At 38.8% G+C, this 15,441-nt stretch overlaps 1 protein-coding gene across 3 annotated transcripts in view; it reads left to right on the top strand.

Annotated features, from left to right (window-relative positions):
• The window catches only part of AFF3 (ALF transcription elongation factor 3), a 586,201-nt gene that overhangs the window by 217,341 nt on the left and 353,419 nt on the right, over positions 1 to 15,441 (top strand). The gene's annotated exons all lie outside the window — the stretch shown is intronic.

Below are 15,441 nucleotides of genomic sequence, written 5' to 3'. Positions count from 1 at the left end.
TGTGTTTCCTATTAACAGATTACAAATGCTGGGGAAAAGATGTATGAGCTTTTGTTTCATTCTTTACATATGAAGCTTTCTTCTATCATTTCTTGGCCAAAAGGTTTGGACAAATGCAACCTGTCCTGTAGACCTCCCCCAGTGCATTTCACACACTCCTAGTCCAGAAGCAGTCATTTCCTTTGAGTTTAGAGGAGTGCTAGTGTTCAGGTATAAGTGGTCTCTTTTTAATCCTGAAAATGCCTTATCTGGTTTAGTGTCATGAGATTTTTTGCTTTCCTGAATTTGAAACGTATAAAGAAGCCAGCTGAGCATTTTAAAACTAAAATTTCTAAATGTAGGATAGAGCATTGAGCCCTGGTTTTCCTTCATTAAACATGTCAAAGCTATTTTTAATTGATGTTCATTCTCAAATATTTTTTGGCATTCAGCCTCTTTGATTATTTAGGAATTCTATTTTAAAGCTATTTGACTTTGTAAAATTTTGTATCCATATATATTTATTTTAAAATTTGTGAATTTCTTTGACTTTATCACTGTGAACTTGAATCCAAATCAAGTGAAGACAGCACAATGTGGTGTCAAAATATGCTTTGTTCTAAGAAGGCATTTTTGTGTAATAAGATGTGCTTTGAGTAAGGTTGTTTTTTTTCAGATGTTAAGTGAAGTTTAGGGTAAGAGGATTCTAGATTGATTTCAAACACACACACACACACATATATACACACACACACACACAAACACGTACAAACACTGAGGTCAACATAAAGTTAAACCAGAGAAGATAGACATTTTCATTGAGAAAATGGAGGGTTATATCCTTTTTTCTCCCTGAACTTAGTTGTTCCAGAGGTTTAATTAATTTTGACAGTATAACATAATTAGATGTGAGTTCTCTCATAATCAATGAAATTTTTACTTCATTGATTTACCCATGACATTTCTTAAATCATAACACAAAGTGAATTAAACTGATCTAACGTATTTTTGTACTTTTTAAAAAGCTAACTTTCATATATAGCATTTACTCTACGACACGTTCCCGAGGTGTCTTACACGAATTGTATATGGCACAACTTCAGTGGGGTGTTTTATGTGATTAGAATTCTTACAGCCAAAGACACTTGTCCCAGCAGGAGAGTTGGTCTGAGCAGCTCTGGACTCATTTGACAGGTTCCTTAGATTTGAGATGCTAAAATTCTTTGTTAAAGTGAATCGAGGTTGAGGCTACTGCAAGCGACAGTGGCGCTATCACTTTACCCAGCAAATCGTCAGCCTGAGCCACTTGATCTGGTTTTCTGGCTTCTCTCTGCTTGCCTGTTGCACAGTAGTTGGACTGGTCTTATTTACCTGAAGCGATATGAGAAGAAGAGTAACCTCACTTAGTTTATGCAGATACCGTTACTGAACTTTTGAGGGAAGATTCTTTTATCAGTAGCTTTCAAGTTCCATCTGATACTGGCAAACAAAGTCCAGTGTGTTCTAGTTATATAAATTTAGTTAGATGAGTATGTGCTGTGAGATGACCCATAAATATCTGCCTTCACTGGTGAATATCTACGAGGACAAAGAATGTTAGGAAACTTGTGTTCTAGGGCAGATTCCTGGCTTCACATGTGTATGTTAAAATGACTAACCTAGTGCTATTTACCTACCATCTTGAAGTTTTCATGTAGTTAGCCTTAAACTTAACTTTTCTCTCCCATGTGAATCCATCCCACTATAACTTCTTGGATTCTGGAGCATCAAACAGCCTCCCCCATCTTCCATGATCTCCCTGTATACATTCATTGTTGAGCATTTAGTATTTTTAAGGATTGGAACACTGGAGAAGCTCTGTGGCTGGACTTGTTTCATACTCATTTGGAAAATTTTGGTTTGACTGTGCTTCTCATAGCTTTGGACGTCTAAGCAGGAGCTGGCTTGCATGAATGGGAGCCTGATGAGAAAGAGGGAGATAAAGGGTGCAGAGCTTGCACAGCCTTTCCAAAGAGGCGGGGATCCACTTTCTTAAGGGGTCCAGTACGCCTTGCTCGTTAACTTTTCCCTGAGCCTGTGCTGGAAGTAGGACCCGGTGACAGACTTAGTAGAAATTGACTTGGATTCGCAACCCCTGGCTTTCACCTCACTTCTGTTCAGATTTTTTTGGAGCAAAATCCTGATTTACTTAAAAAAGTTTCGTGTTTTTTTTTTTTTTTTTAATTGTGTAGTCTATTAACATAAGCAGGGGAAAGGGATCAGATTGCTAGAAGGAGGTGGATGGAGGCAATGTTAAATTTGTTTGGTGGTTTGGAAATGTTGGATACTGCAAGTATTGATCATTCATGGTCTTCTCCAACCCTGCAAGTGCTTGGGTGTGTGCCTTTGTCCAGGTCCTGAGTATCTGAAGCCCTGAGCACACTCACTGGCACCAGTAGGTTCGAAGTTGGTGTCCAAGTGAAAAACTGCACTTAGTAAAATCTACCCTAGAGAGGCCCTAAATCACCCATAAAAAAGGAATTTATGCATGTTTTATTGTATTCAATCCTATGTAATAATATGCATGTATATATAAATTAATAATGTGTAAAGTAGATGGTTTGGGTTTAGGGAATCTGTTCTATAAAAAATATGCATCTTTAAACAATAACATCCGAGTCTCTGTGGGAAAACGAAAAGCCTGAGCCAGCTGGTGGAAACAGCAGATTCCCAGCTGCCCTTCTAGATATACCCCAGGGCAGCTATGCTGATTGTGGAGATTGGCAGGTAGAATCAGTAGTAGCACCTTTTAAATGATGTTTGGTGGTCTTGCACACATGTACCTGTACTTTCCTCTCTCCCTTGCGTGGACCCTCTCTCCATTTCCTTTCCAGGCTTACGTATTTGGATTCTGGTGTCGTACTCACTGGTTTATGTTACAACTATAACCCCATGACTGGAAGCTCCATGGGGACTAAGGACTGTGAATTATTGATTTTTGTATCCTCAGCTCTTAACAAAGTTGACTAGGTGCTCGCTAAGTGTTTACTGAATGTGTACAGGGCTTCATCTTCCTATGAGCAGTCATCAAAACGTCTGCAAAGACTGCACAGTTTTCTATCACATAAAAGGGACATCAATTCACATCCCAGTATTTTCAGGTTCCTGACCCATTGTTGTGAGAACTTGGTTTATTTCTTGATAATAAAGCCCCTCCCTGAAAATGAAAGCCTGGCTTGTGGGCATTAGAATGGTGTGCTGCTTTGAAACTGTTGTGTACCCCAGAAAAGCCATGCTCTTTTAATCTAGTCTTGTGCGTACAGACCTACTGTGGGTGGGACTTTTGATTAGATTATTTCCATGGAGTTGTGGTCCCACCCATTCAAGGTGGGTCATAATTAGTTTATGGAGTCCTTAGAAGACCTCAGAGCCAACACAGAGTGCAAGGAGTTCAGAAGCTTGGAGACAGACAGGAACTCAGGAAGGAAGTTCCTGACTTCTACTGAAACCAGGAGCTGAAAGCAGTGACACCCAGGAGCAGAGGGCCAGCAGATGTCACCATGTGCCTTCCTGTGTGACAGACAAACCCCAGAATGGTGAGCCTTTCTTGAGTAAAGGTATCCTTTTATTGATGCCTTAATTTGAACATATTCATGGCCTTACAACTATACATCTGTAGCCTGATAAAACCCCTTTATGAAAGCCAATCCATTTCTGGTATACTGCATTCTGGCAGCTTTAGCAAATCTAAACAAATAGTATAATGGACTTAATTAAACAAACACTTACTGAAGGTCTTCTGTGTGCCAAGCCCATGCCAGGGGCTGGGGGCTGCAGTCATATCCCATGTATTCACTCCCTGTCCCTCTGGGTTTGGCTTTTGAACTGCTTGTTCTACCTCCAAGCATCAGTGATGGCCCAGACTTGACCTCCAGGAAGCAGCATGAAGGTCACAGAAGCTTTGGATTACAACACCCTTTCATCATCTTTGACTTGTCCTTTCGTCTGCCCAAGACAGATTCCAGGGCATTCATTCCACAGGCTTTCACTGAGTGCCTACTTTGTGTGTGTATGTGCTGTGTTGCTGTGTGTGAGACTGCAGAGACATTACCGCGTGGTCCTTGACCCCGAGGAGCTCCAAAGCAATAGATAAAAAATCCTAGATCATGCTCTGTGGCTTTGAGCATCATTCCTTAGAAGAATTCGCATTCATCTATAAATAACATACTTTTTTTATGGAAAAATACCACTATTTTGTGGTATTTTTGTGAAGCTTGAAAAAAGCAGGAATTGATTTTCCATACCATGTCTGAAGGAAATATTAATGAATTGGTATGAACAAAGGGGAAAAAAGGTCTGTAATTAAAAAATAAAGTTTGGTCATTTGCATTTGATGCTGTATTTCCAAAATAGAAATTCCCTTTTGGAGTTGTGGACGTTGGAAAATTAAATCGATGAAAAAGCATTTGGGTTTCATGTGTCAAGTTTCTAAATCTGAAACATAGCACATTATTATTTTTTGTTGGATCAATGTTGAATGTATAGCAGTAAGCAAAGGTAAGGTTAAGACTGTGCTTCTAAGTGATGCTACAGACTGTAATAGAAGATGAATTTTCATTCTTCCACCTTCCCTGTAATGACAGTCCTCTTACATATTCCATATTTAAATGAAAAGGTCAGGATTTCAGCTGTTATTCAGTGAGCACTGTCTGCATGCAGGATTCAGTGCTGAACGCTGCAGGAAGAATTCAAGCATGCATCCAGAGGGACTTCCAGTGGACCACGCGCCCTTCAGATGTGAACCATAAACCCAATAGAATCAAATAAGAGCTATAATAGAGATACTGACTCGACGAGGGTAGCAGGGTCCGTTCCTTTGGGGACTCTGGAAAGCCCCTCAAAGGATATGGCATCAAGCTGAACCTTGAAGGACATGGAAAAATTTTTGTTGGCTGAAGGTGGGAAAAAATGCATTGTTGTCTTTAGGTGGGTGTTTTTTCTTTCCAAAAGAACTTAAGCTCTTGTTGTAGGGAGTCAGAAAGAGGCGGGGGAAGTCCCCTCAATCCCCAGTCTAATGAAGAGCACAAGGGCTTTGGTCGTTGGTGGGGTTAGGGCAGAGCAGGGAAGGTCGAGGGGGGAATGTTAGAGAGACCTGATGGGAAGTAGCCTGAGTCCCATACTTCTGAGAGTGGCATCTGGCAGGCTGATTCTCAGACAGGCCCATTCCCAGTAGACCTATCCTGAGCCATAGATCCCAGATCTTAAATTAGGAATTTCCTATATTGGATATCTGTTATTGATTTTATTCTTTACCATAGTTTAATCATAGTGAGAATTGTAGGGTTAAAAATGGATTCTATGGTGTGAGTGTCTGGAGACCACAAATACATTCAGTATGCCAATACATGCATACTGGGGTCGATCTCAGCACATTCTCTTTACTTTTTTTTTTCCCATGATGTAAATGTCAGAAACCAAGGTAGCAGAAACATTTCTGTTTTGGGAATTTTTTATTTCCCAAAGCAAAACTAAATTTTTATTGCAAAAGAACCAGAGAACAAGTTTTTTGAAATTATCCAATTCCAATGACTTTCACAGTCAATGTCGAGGCTATGCTCACATCCAGTTGAAAACTCAGTGCCACCTTGTACTTTCTCTCTTTTGAGCAGATTCATCGGCCTTCCCTTTCCTCCCAGGTAGAATCCAGAAGATCTTAGTTATCTTTAATTGTTCCTTTTGAAAAAGTACAAATTAGTGTTTTACATTTCACAACTTGTGATTGCGGCTCTTTAGAATATGTGGATGGGATATGAAGTAAAGGACTTGCCGATTTTTAAGCCCAAAGCATATGTTTTTTTCCAGCTGCTCCATATGCTTTTCAGTGCTGAAAGTTTAAATCTAGAAATTGACAATCTGCACTCTTAGAAGCATCACAAATGTGTTCAGTCCTTATCAGCACTTTCTGCGCACAAGCCATTAACTCCCCAAGGAGCCATTTAACGTTGAGCAACTTGGATTTGGTCTGAAGAGATGGCAGCTCTAAAAAGGTCCCTGTGGATCAAGGTTTAGATTCTGTCTCATGTTTAAATTCCTTCCTGAGCCTCCCCCCGCCATGTTCTCTCTTCTAGACTGGAGCTTGGTTATGCCATGCTTCCTATGGGAAAAGGAAGCATGTACTTAAAGCATACTGTGTTTGTTGTTGTGGTTTTAAACTCTTCCCAAGGTGGTGGGACTCCATTGTTTTTGAAATTTTTTAAAATGAGAAACGTTTATGGGGTCGTTGCTCTGGACCAAGTGCATTGCACCTGAATGGCATGTGCATCAATAGTATATATAGCATTTTAAGAAGCATTTTTAGGTTATGTGGCCAAGGGCACCAAAAAGCTGGGCCAAAAAAAAAAAAAAACCCCATCATTTCCTGAGAAGCCAAAGGATGGGAACCGTGATAAAGACCTACCTTAGACCCAGAGGTAGGAAAGATTATAAGCACAAATAAAAATACGTGTTAACTTGAGAAGAATTTACAAAGGTTTTTGATTCTTAGGAACTGTATCTTCTTTTCTTTTTAATTTTTGAGGTATAATTTATATGCATTGAAATACTAAAATAGTAACCATTTTGATGAATATGAAATAGAAATAGAATATTTCAATCAACCGTAAAAGTTCCCACGTGCCTCTCTCCGCTCATTTCATCCTATTCCCAGAAGCAAGCTCTGATCTGATTTCTATCACCTTTGTCTACTCTACTGTTTCTTAGAAATGATACCATACAGTACATACTCTTTGTTTATTAGAGAAGTTGCAGATTTACAGAAAAATTATACAGGAAATAGAGTTCCCATATACCCCTTTATTGTGAACACCGTACATTAGCGTGGTAACTTTGTTACAGATGGTGAAAGAATGTTATTATTATACTCTTGATTTACATTACATGGCTTACATTCAGGTTCACTATTAGTTCCAGTTTTTTGTTATTTTGAATATAATAGCTCTGGACATTCTAGTATAGGGCTTTTGCTGGGCTTATAGCATCTGTGAATAAATAGTTTTGCTTCTTCCTTTCCAGTCTCTTTGCTTTTTTATTTCTCTTGCTTGTCTCATTCCACTGGCTGACCTTCTAATACAATGTTCAGTAGAAGTGGTGAGAGTGAACATTTTCGTCTTAATCCCAATCTCAGGGGGACATTTACTGGTTTATTATTGTTACATATTGTTAACGGTAGTTTTTCATAGATGCTCATTACAGACTGGGAAAGTCCTAGTTCTGGTTTGTTCTAGTTTGCTGAGATAAATTCATGTGTAATGGGAATGAATGGGCTGTGTATTTAACATAAAAAGGTGTACAAATGCTTTCTCTGCATCTACTGATATAATCATATGATTTCCCCCCTTACTCCGCTCATGTAGTGAATTACGTTGATTGATTTCTAACTCTTAATCCCTGGAATAAACTCTGCTTGATTGTGGTGTATTATCCTCTTATGTGTATTAATAGGTGATTTGTGAATATTTTGTTTAAGATTTTGCATCTATGTTCATAAGGGATTTTGGTCTGTAATTTTTTCTTATGATGTCTTTATTTGGGTGCCAGGATTATAATAATGTTATAAGATGAGTTGGCAAGTAGTCTCTTTATTTTCTTAAAGAGTGTGTGTGATTGGTATTATTTATTTTATTAATTTTTGAAAGAATTTGCCAGTGGAAATATATGGTCCTGAAATTTTCTTAGTAGGAAATTGTTTAATTACAAATTCAATTTCTTTAACAGATAGAGAGTTACTTCGATTTTCTTTGTCTTCTTGTGTCAGTTTTGGTAACTTGTATCTTTTAAGAAATTTGCCTAGTTCATCTAAGTTGAATCTATTGGCTCATAATATCTTGCTGGGTAGCTATCAATTTTATTAATTTTTTCAAAGAACCAGCTTCTGGCTTTGCTGATTTTTTTTTTTCTGTTTGCTTCTATTTCACTGATTTCCTCTTTTATTTTTATTTTCTTTCTGTGTTTACTTTGGGTATAATTTGGAGAACTATATTACTTGTTACCTTTGCCTTAAAGGGGCTACTAGGTAAAAAAAAAAAAAGGGGAAATAATTACTATGAAATACTTTTTTTAAATAATGTTTTTATAGAAAATATGGTATAAGTTGAACTTAATCTCAGTTTTTTCAAATATGAACAAAATTCACTTATTAGACCTGCAAGAACCTGAATAAGCCTGGCTACCCTTACCTTAATGGGGGTAATAAAGCTGCTTGGAGAGTTGGCCTAATTCATAGAAGGAACCGTCCCATATTCTGCAAGCCATTCTAGAAATGGCAAAGTAACGCCTCTAGAAATATGTATACGTATATGCAAGAGGGCATGCACAGATCTTCTTCACACAATTAAACTTCATTCAAAATGTGAAAATTATACATGCCGTTTTAATTGATGCGTTCAACTGTGGGCATTGATGTGGGAAATGCGGTAATTATACTTAAGAGATAAACATTAATAGTTTTATATCCATGGATCATCCATAAAAGAAGAATGAGTTGCCCTGAATGTTTTTCATCCGTGTCCTTTATGAGAGAGAACATGACAGTGGAGAGAAATGATCCTATCCTGCTACTCAACAGAATTAATGATTATTGTCTTTATTCAGTAAAACCTGTCAGTAACTTAAGATATACCATGAACCAATAATAATAATAATAATGATTAGTATTAAGAGTACCTCTTGCCTTTCAAAGCATTGTAGCCAGGCATTTTCATAGCCCACGTGACAATTATCTTTTCTTTGGGCCCCAAGGGAAAAGTGGGTTTGAATGACAAAGAGGGGGATTAAGGTGTCCACATTTAATCTTCATACTGAAATTTTTCTACTAGCTTTCGTTTTATTTTGTTTTGTTGTTGTTTTTCATAATAACATTTGAAAATGAGCTGAAAAATATGGAAGGTTTGCCACTAGAGGCTGCCTCTATTAGATTTTTTATCTCAGGTAACTGCTTGCATTCATCCTGCATCCTGCATTTAAATCTAACTTTTGTGATTTTAGGTTAACACTAACTGTGATTGATAGTAAGTGACAGATTTTACTGTGCTAATTTGTGTTATGCCTGTCCACCTCACCTCACAAATGTTTTTGGTCAGGATGAATGAATGAAGTAAAAGTATGGGGAAACGCCATAGGGATTTATGAATTAAAGATTGGAGCAATTAGTATCATCGGCCTTGCTCCTAGACCAGACGTTTTGGTTGTGCATCATCTTTGTGGAAGGCAGGAGAGGACGTTGCACATGGCGACCTCACAGGTGACTCTAGCGGCAGGGTGTCTGAGGAACTAGGAACTGGGTAATGAACGTATTTATTAGTAGGGTTTTTGAGAACATGTTGTGCTGCAGAAGTAGTCTAATTTAAATTATTTTAAACTACTTTAAATGGCCCAAGATGTTCACAAGATATCTCAAACTTGGATGGTGACCCTGTTGTTATTGTCTTCAAAGCTAGATGGTGTTCGGGAAAAAAAAATGATTTCTAAATTATACTCGGAACCAGAAGATTTTCACTGGTGTAAAGGGTGAGCCAGGAAAAAAATATAGTGTGTTTTGTAACTGCAACTGGGATTTATCTTTTAAGTAATAGGAGAGAATTGCTTGGTTGAAGAAACGGTAAATTATTTATTCCCCTTAGAAAACTACACTGAAAGAGAAAAGCTGTTTTTTTTTTTTAACATTAGAATTGTGCAGTAGCATATTGCCGTTCATCCTGTGAGTATTTGTTAGGATGTTTTCTCTTCCTAGGGCTTTTGTTTCTATAATATTTTCATACAATAGCCAAGTAATAAATACTCATCAGAAATATTTTTATCCTTTTGTAGGGTGGCTAATGTAGTTTCCTTATCAATAGCAAATTACTTTCATCGCTTACTTTTCTTACCAGTAATGCTGTATCTTGTGTAGAAATGTAAATTAGTTGGTGTAGAATCCTGGCTACTATTAATGAACTAGATACCCATTTCTATTATATGTAATCAGAGTACTGTACATTTGCATACGTTATGGTCATTCATAATAAATATCAGAAAATTTGACAGTCTGTTTAGAAGCCATTCCTATAATCACTGAGTTGTGATTATATGATATGGTATATGCTCATATGATAATCTCTTTAGAGGATGTAAGAACATTATGGTCACTTAGGCTCTAGCTGAGGGAGGCGAGGCTGGCACACAGCGCACAAGGTGAGACTGAAATGAGAGGGTATAACTGTGTGCTGGTTGTTGTAAGTGTTTAGAGCAGGGGTCTCATCTGTTTGCTACCTCTAGATCTGCTCTGCCACGTCTCACCCTGCTTGAGGTCAGGGCAGCTGCTCCTGCCCCTTGCCTTCTGGTTCAGTGCAGCCATTGAGGAGTGGCGTCTGGAGATGGGAGGGAGAAAGACCAGTGGTGTCCTCTACTTCCCTCCTCCCAAGTTTATAGCTTCAGGCCAGACCTCAGGCGGGGTGCTGTGCTGTCCCTGGGGTTCCTTGCACCCTGCAATGCTGCAGCAATAGACCCTTCATTGGAAACCCTGTCGGATGGCCCAGTGTGCCAGGAGCCTCGCTCGTAACAATGGGCTCTAGTACTTTCGGCAGGTCTTGGTGAGGGAGGTGCCATTCACGTCTTGGGTAGAGGGAAGGTCTGAGGAGTGGGGAGGGTGTGAGCAAGAGCAGAGGCACAGGGAGGGCACGTCTGCGAGTCTGGCAGCTCCAACCAGAGAACCCCAGGCCTTATCTGTGTAGCTGTCTTTGCCACGTGGCCCCACAGGGCTGAGATTCTCGCATAGTCCCAGGTTTGATGATTGAGGGACCAGACTTGGTTGCCCACGGAGGTTGCTGCTCAAGGAGCTCACAGCTCTGCTCTGAGAGTGTCGTCCTAGCGCCTTTGCTAAGGGGAAGGTGGAGAAGCTGGTTTCCAGAACCAGGATTCTGTTTACTTCCTCCCTATCTGTGGTTTTGCTGCATGTGCATCCCACAGACTGCTGAAAAATCTTGCTCTGAGCTTTTTTCAAAAGTATGGAAAGAAGCTTGGAGTTCTTGCCCCATCCCTCCAGTCTTTCTCACCTTGTCTCGGGGTCTCATTTTAAGTTTTGTCGGTGGACATTAGATGCCAATCTGTATTTTAGGTGCTGGGTATAGAGCAGGGGATAAGGCAGATAGAGCCCCTAATGTCTTGGCTCTTAAATTATAATGAAGGAAAATATAATAAACCAAAATACATGAATAATTATATAATTTCAGGGAATAATAAATGCAGTGACAAAAAATAAATAGGGCAAGGGAATGGAGTGATAGACTAGGAAGAAATGGAGGGATTCTAGATGGGGTGGTTGTAGAAAACTTCTGAAGAGGTAGAGTTTCAGCAGAGAGCTTAGAGCCGAGACTCCCAACAAGGAAGACCATCCAGGCAGAGAACTTTTTCTTTTGATTGAAGTCTGGTTTGGGGCTCACCCAACCTTGAAATGCTGAATATCATTTTTGTCTGTTTCACTTTTATCATCACAGGCTACATTAACATCTTAAGATGAACTTGAGAGAAGAGCCTGTCTGACTTGAAAAAAAAAATACTAAAATACAGAACCCACATAGACTCATCTACTAAACACCTGGACACGTACAAGCCCAACATAACTAATTCGCTTCTGCTATTTTTTTTATGAGAGAATTAGAATGTTGTGAACAGGACCTGCTAATGGTTTATGGGGCCCAGTGCAAAATGAAAATGTGGGACCTCTTGTTAGAAATTATTTTAGGAATCTTAGGACAGCAACAGCCGAGTGTTACACTGAGCACGGCCCCCTGGGCACACAGATCCTGCACACAGAGCCCACCGGGTTTCAAAGAAATTTGAAGACCTCGCCTGCTTCTTCCTTTGTATTTGCATTTTCAACTTTCCCACCCCAGAGAACAATGTTATGTTGAAATTAATGTATATCTCGGCTAGGTTTGCATATTTGCTACATTTATATGTATATATAAATCATACCCCAGTAATGTTTTATGTATGTGTCTTAAATTATATAATGGTCTTGCCCTGTCCATGACATTGTCACTCAACATGTTTCAGCAACTCTCCCTGTTGCTGTATGTGTGACTGTATACTTCTGTGTCAATTGCTATTAGAAGATAATATGTCATCTTTAATTTACTCATTTCATTATTGAGTGAATATCTTTCCATGTCATTATAATTTTAGCTTATATTTTGAAATAATTTCATACTTTATTTGCAAGAAGAGTCAAAGAAATCCATTATTTTTCATTCGTATCACTGAATGTTAACATTTTGCCATGTTGCTTTGTTCTTTTCTTCTCTTGTCTTATTATATATGTAAGCATATAATATAAAATATAGGGGTGCACAGGTGGTTCAATGGTAGAATGTGTGCCTTCCATGTGGGAGACCTGGGTTTGATTTCCAGATCATGCCCCTAAAAATATATACATATATACATATACACTATATATATATATATATATATATATAGTATTTGCTGTATATGGTTGTGCTGGTTTGAAAGGAAGTATGCCCCCTAAGAAAAGCCATGTTTTAATATAAATCCCATTTCTTAAAGGTAGAGTAATCCCTATTCAATAATGTATATTTGAAACTGTAATGAGATCATCTCCCTGGTTGATGTGATTTAGTTAGGAATGGTTGTTAAACTGGATTAGGGGATGACATGTCTCCACCCATTTGAGTGGGTCTTCATTAGTTTCTGAAGTCCTATAAAAGAGGAAACATTTTAGAGAATGAGAGATTCAGAGAGACTCAGAGAGGGCATAGAATGCTGTAGCATCACGAAGCGGAGAGTCCATTGTAGATGAAGAAGGAAAATGCCTCCCCGGGAGCTTCATGAAACCAGAAGCCAAGAGAGTAAGCTAGCAGATGACGCCATATTTGCCATGTGCCCTTCCCCCCGAGAGAGAGAAGCCCTGACTGTGTTCGCCATGTGCCTTCTCACTTGAGAGAGAAACCCTGAACTCCATTGGCCTTCTTGAACCAAGGTATCTTTCCCTGGATGCCTTTGATTGGACATTACTATAGCCTTGTTGTAGTTGGGACATTTTCTCGGCCTTAGAACTGTAAAATAGCAACTCATTAAATCACCCCTTTTAAAAGCCATTCCGTTTCTTGTATATTGCATTCCAGCAGCTAGCAAACTAGAACAATGGTAAAATTATATATGTATAATTTTTTTCTAAACTATTTCAGAGTAAACTGCAAATGCCATGCTCCTTTATTTCTAAATATTTTGATGTGTATTTCCTAAAAAGCAAGAACATTCTGTTACATAACCTCAGTGTAATTATCAAAGTCAGGAAATTAACATTAATGCAATACTAAAATCTACAGTTCTACTTTAATTTTGCAAATTGTCCTAGTGATATTTATTTACTTTTTCTGGCCCAGGAGTCAATCCAAAATCATGCATTGCATTTAGTTGACGTGACATGTCTCTTTAGGCTCCTTTAATGTGACTCGGTTTCTCAGACTCTCTTTGTCTTTCATGGCCTTGATGTTTTTGAGGACCAAAGGCCATTATTTTAAATTCACATTTTATATCTTTTGACAGAAATATCACAGATTCAGTTCCATACCACAATAAAGTGAATATCACAATAGTGTGAGTCACATGAAGTTTTTGGTTTCCCAGTACATAGAAAAGTTATATTTATGCTATCTTGTAGTCTATTAAATGTGCGATGGCTTTTTGCCTAAAAAAGCCAACGTGCATATTTTAGTTTAAAAATACTTTATTGTAAAAATGCCCACCAGCTTCTGAGTCTTCAACAAATTGTAATCTTTTTGCCAGTGAGGGGTCCTGCCTCATTATTGATGGCTGCTAACTGCTCAGGGTGGGGGTGCTAAAAGTTGGCAGATTGTTAAAATACGACAGTGGAGATGGCCACATGGATTGGCTCTTCTTTTCACAAAAGATTTCTCTGCAGCGTACAATGCTGTCTGATAGCCTTTTACACACACAACTTCTTTCAGAATCAGAGTGAATCCTCTCAAACCCTGCCACTACTTTATCAATCAAGTTTATGTAATATTCTAAATCATTTCTTGCCATTTCAACAATGTTCACAGCATCTTGACCAGAGTAGATTCTATCTTGAGAAACTACTCTCTTTGCTTATCCATAAGAAACGTCTTGTCATCTGTTCACGTTTTACCATGAGGTTGCAGCAATTAGGTCGTATCATCAGGCTGTACTCCTAATTCTAGTTTTCTTGCTGCTTGCGCCACATCTGTAGTTACTTCCTCCACTGAAGTCTTGAACCCTCAAAGTCATGTCATGAGGGTTGGAATCAACCTCTTCCAAACACCTGTTAATGTTGGTATTTTGATCTCCTCTCCTGAAATACAAATGCTCTTAAAGACATCTAGAATGGTGAATCCTTTCCAGAAGGTTTTCAGTGGGCTTTTTTTTTCATCAGAGGAATCACTGTCTATGGAGGCTATAGCTTGAAAAAATGTATTTCTTAAATAATAAGACTTGAAGTCAAAATGACCCCATCCATGGGCTGCAAAATAGTTGTGTTTGGAGGCATTGAAACGTTGGAAAACAGCATTCCTCTTGGACTTCTCCATCAGAGCTCCCGGGTGACCAGGAACACTGTCAACAGTCATATTTTGAGAGGAATCCTTTTTTCTGAGCAGTAAGTCTCAACAGTGGGCTTAAAATGTTCAGTAAACTGTGTTGTAAACAGATGTACTGTCATCCAGGCTTTGCGGTTCCGTTTGTACAGCGCAGGCAGAGTAGAGTTAGCATAATTCTTAAGGGTCTTAGGAATTTTAGAATGGTGAATGAGCATTGGCTTCAATTTAAGTTACCAGCTGCATTAGCCCCTAGCAAGCGAGTCAGCCTGTCCTTTGAAGCCAAGTATTGACTTCTCCTCGCTCTAGCTATGAAAGTCCTAGATGGCATTTTCTTACACAATAAGGCTATCTCATATAGTACTTTGAAAAGCTGCTCTTTAGTGTCTCCATCTTCATCAATCATTTTACCTAGATCTTCTGAATAATTTTTGCAGCTTTTACATCAGCGCTTCCTGCTTCACTTTTTCACTTTTATATTATAAAGACAGCTTCTTTCCTTAAATCTCATGAACCAACCTTCTAGCTTCAGAATTGTCTCCTGCAGCTTCCTCATGGCTCCCAGTCTTCATAGAATTGAAGACAGTTAGGGCCTTGGTCTGGGTTAGGCTTTGGCTTAAGGGAATGTTGTGGCTGGTTTGATCTTCTGTCCAGACCACCAATTCTTTCTGCATATCAGCAACGAGACTGTTTAGCTTTCTTTTCATTCATGTGTTCACTGGATTGGCACTTTTAATTTCCTTAAAGAAGTTTTCCTTTGCATTCACAACTTGGCTAACTGGTGCAAGAGGCCTAGCTTTTGGCCTGTCTTGGCTTTCCGTATGCCTCACTCACTAATAAGCTTAATGATTTCTAG

Source organism: Tamandua tetradactyla, chromosome 17 (assembly GCF_023851605.1).
Source record: "Tamandua tetradactyla isolate mTamTet1 chromosome 17, mTamTet1.pri, whole genome shotgun sequence".
Taxonomy (NCBI): Eukaryota; Metazoa; Chordata; class Mammalia; order Pilosa; family Myrmecophagidae; genus Tamandua; species Tamandua tetradactyla.
The sequence above is the reverse complement of the archived record's forward strand: the minus strand, read 5'-3'. Positions and strand labels throughout refer to the sequence as shown.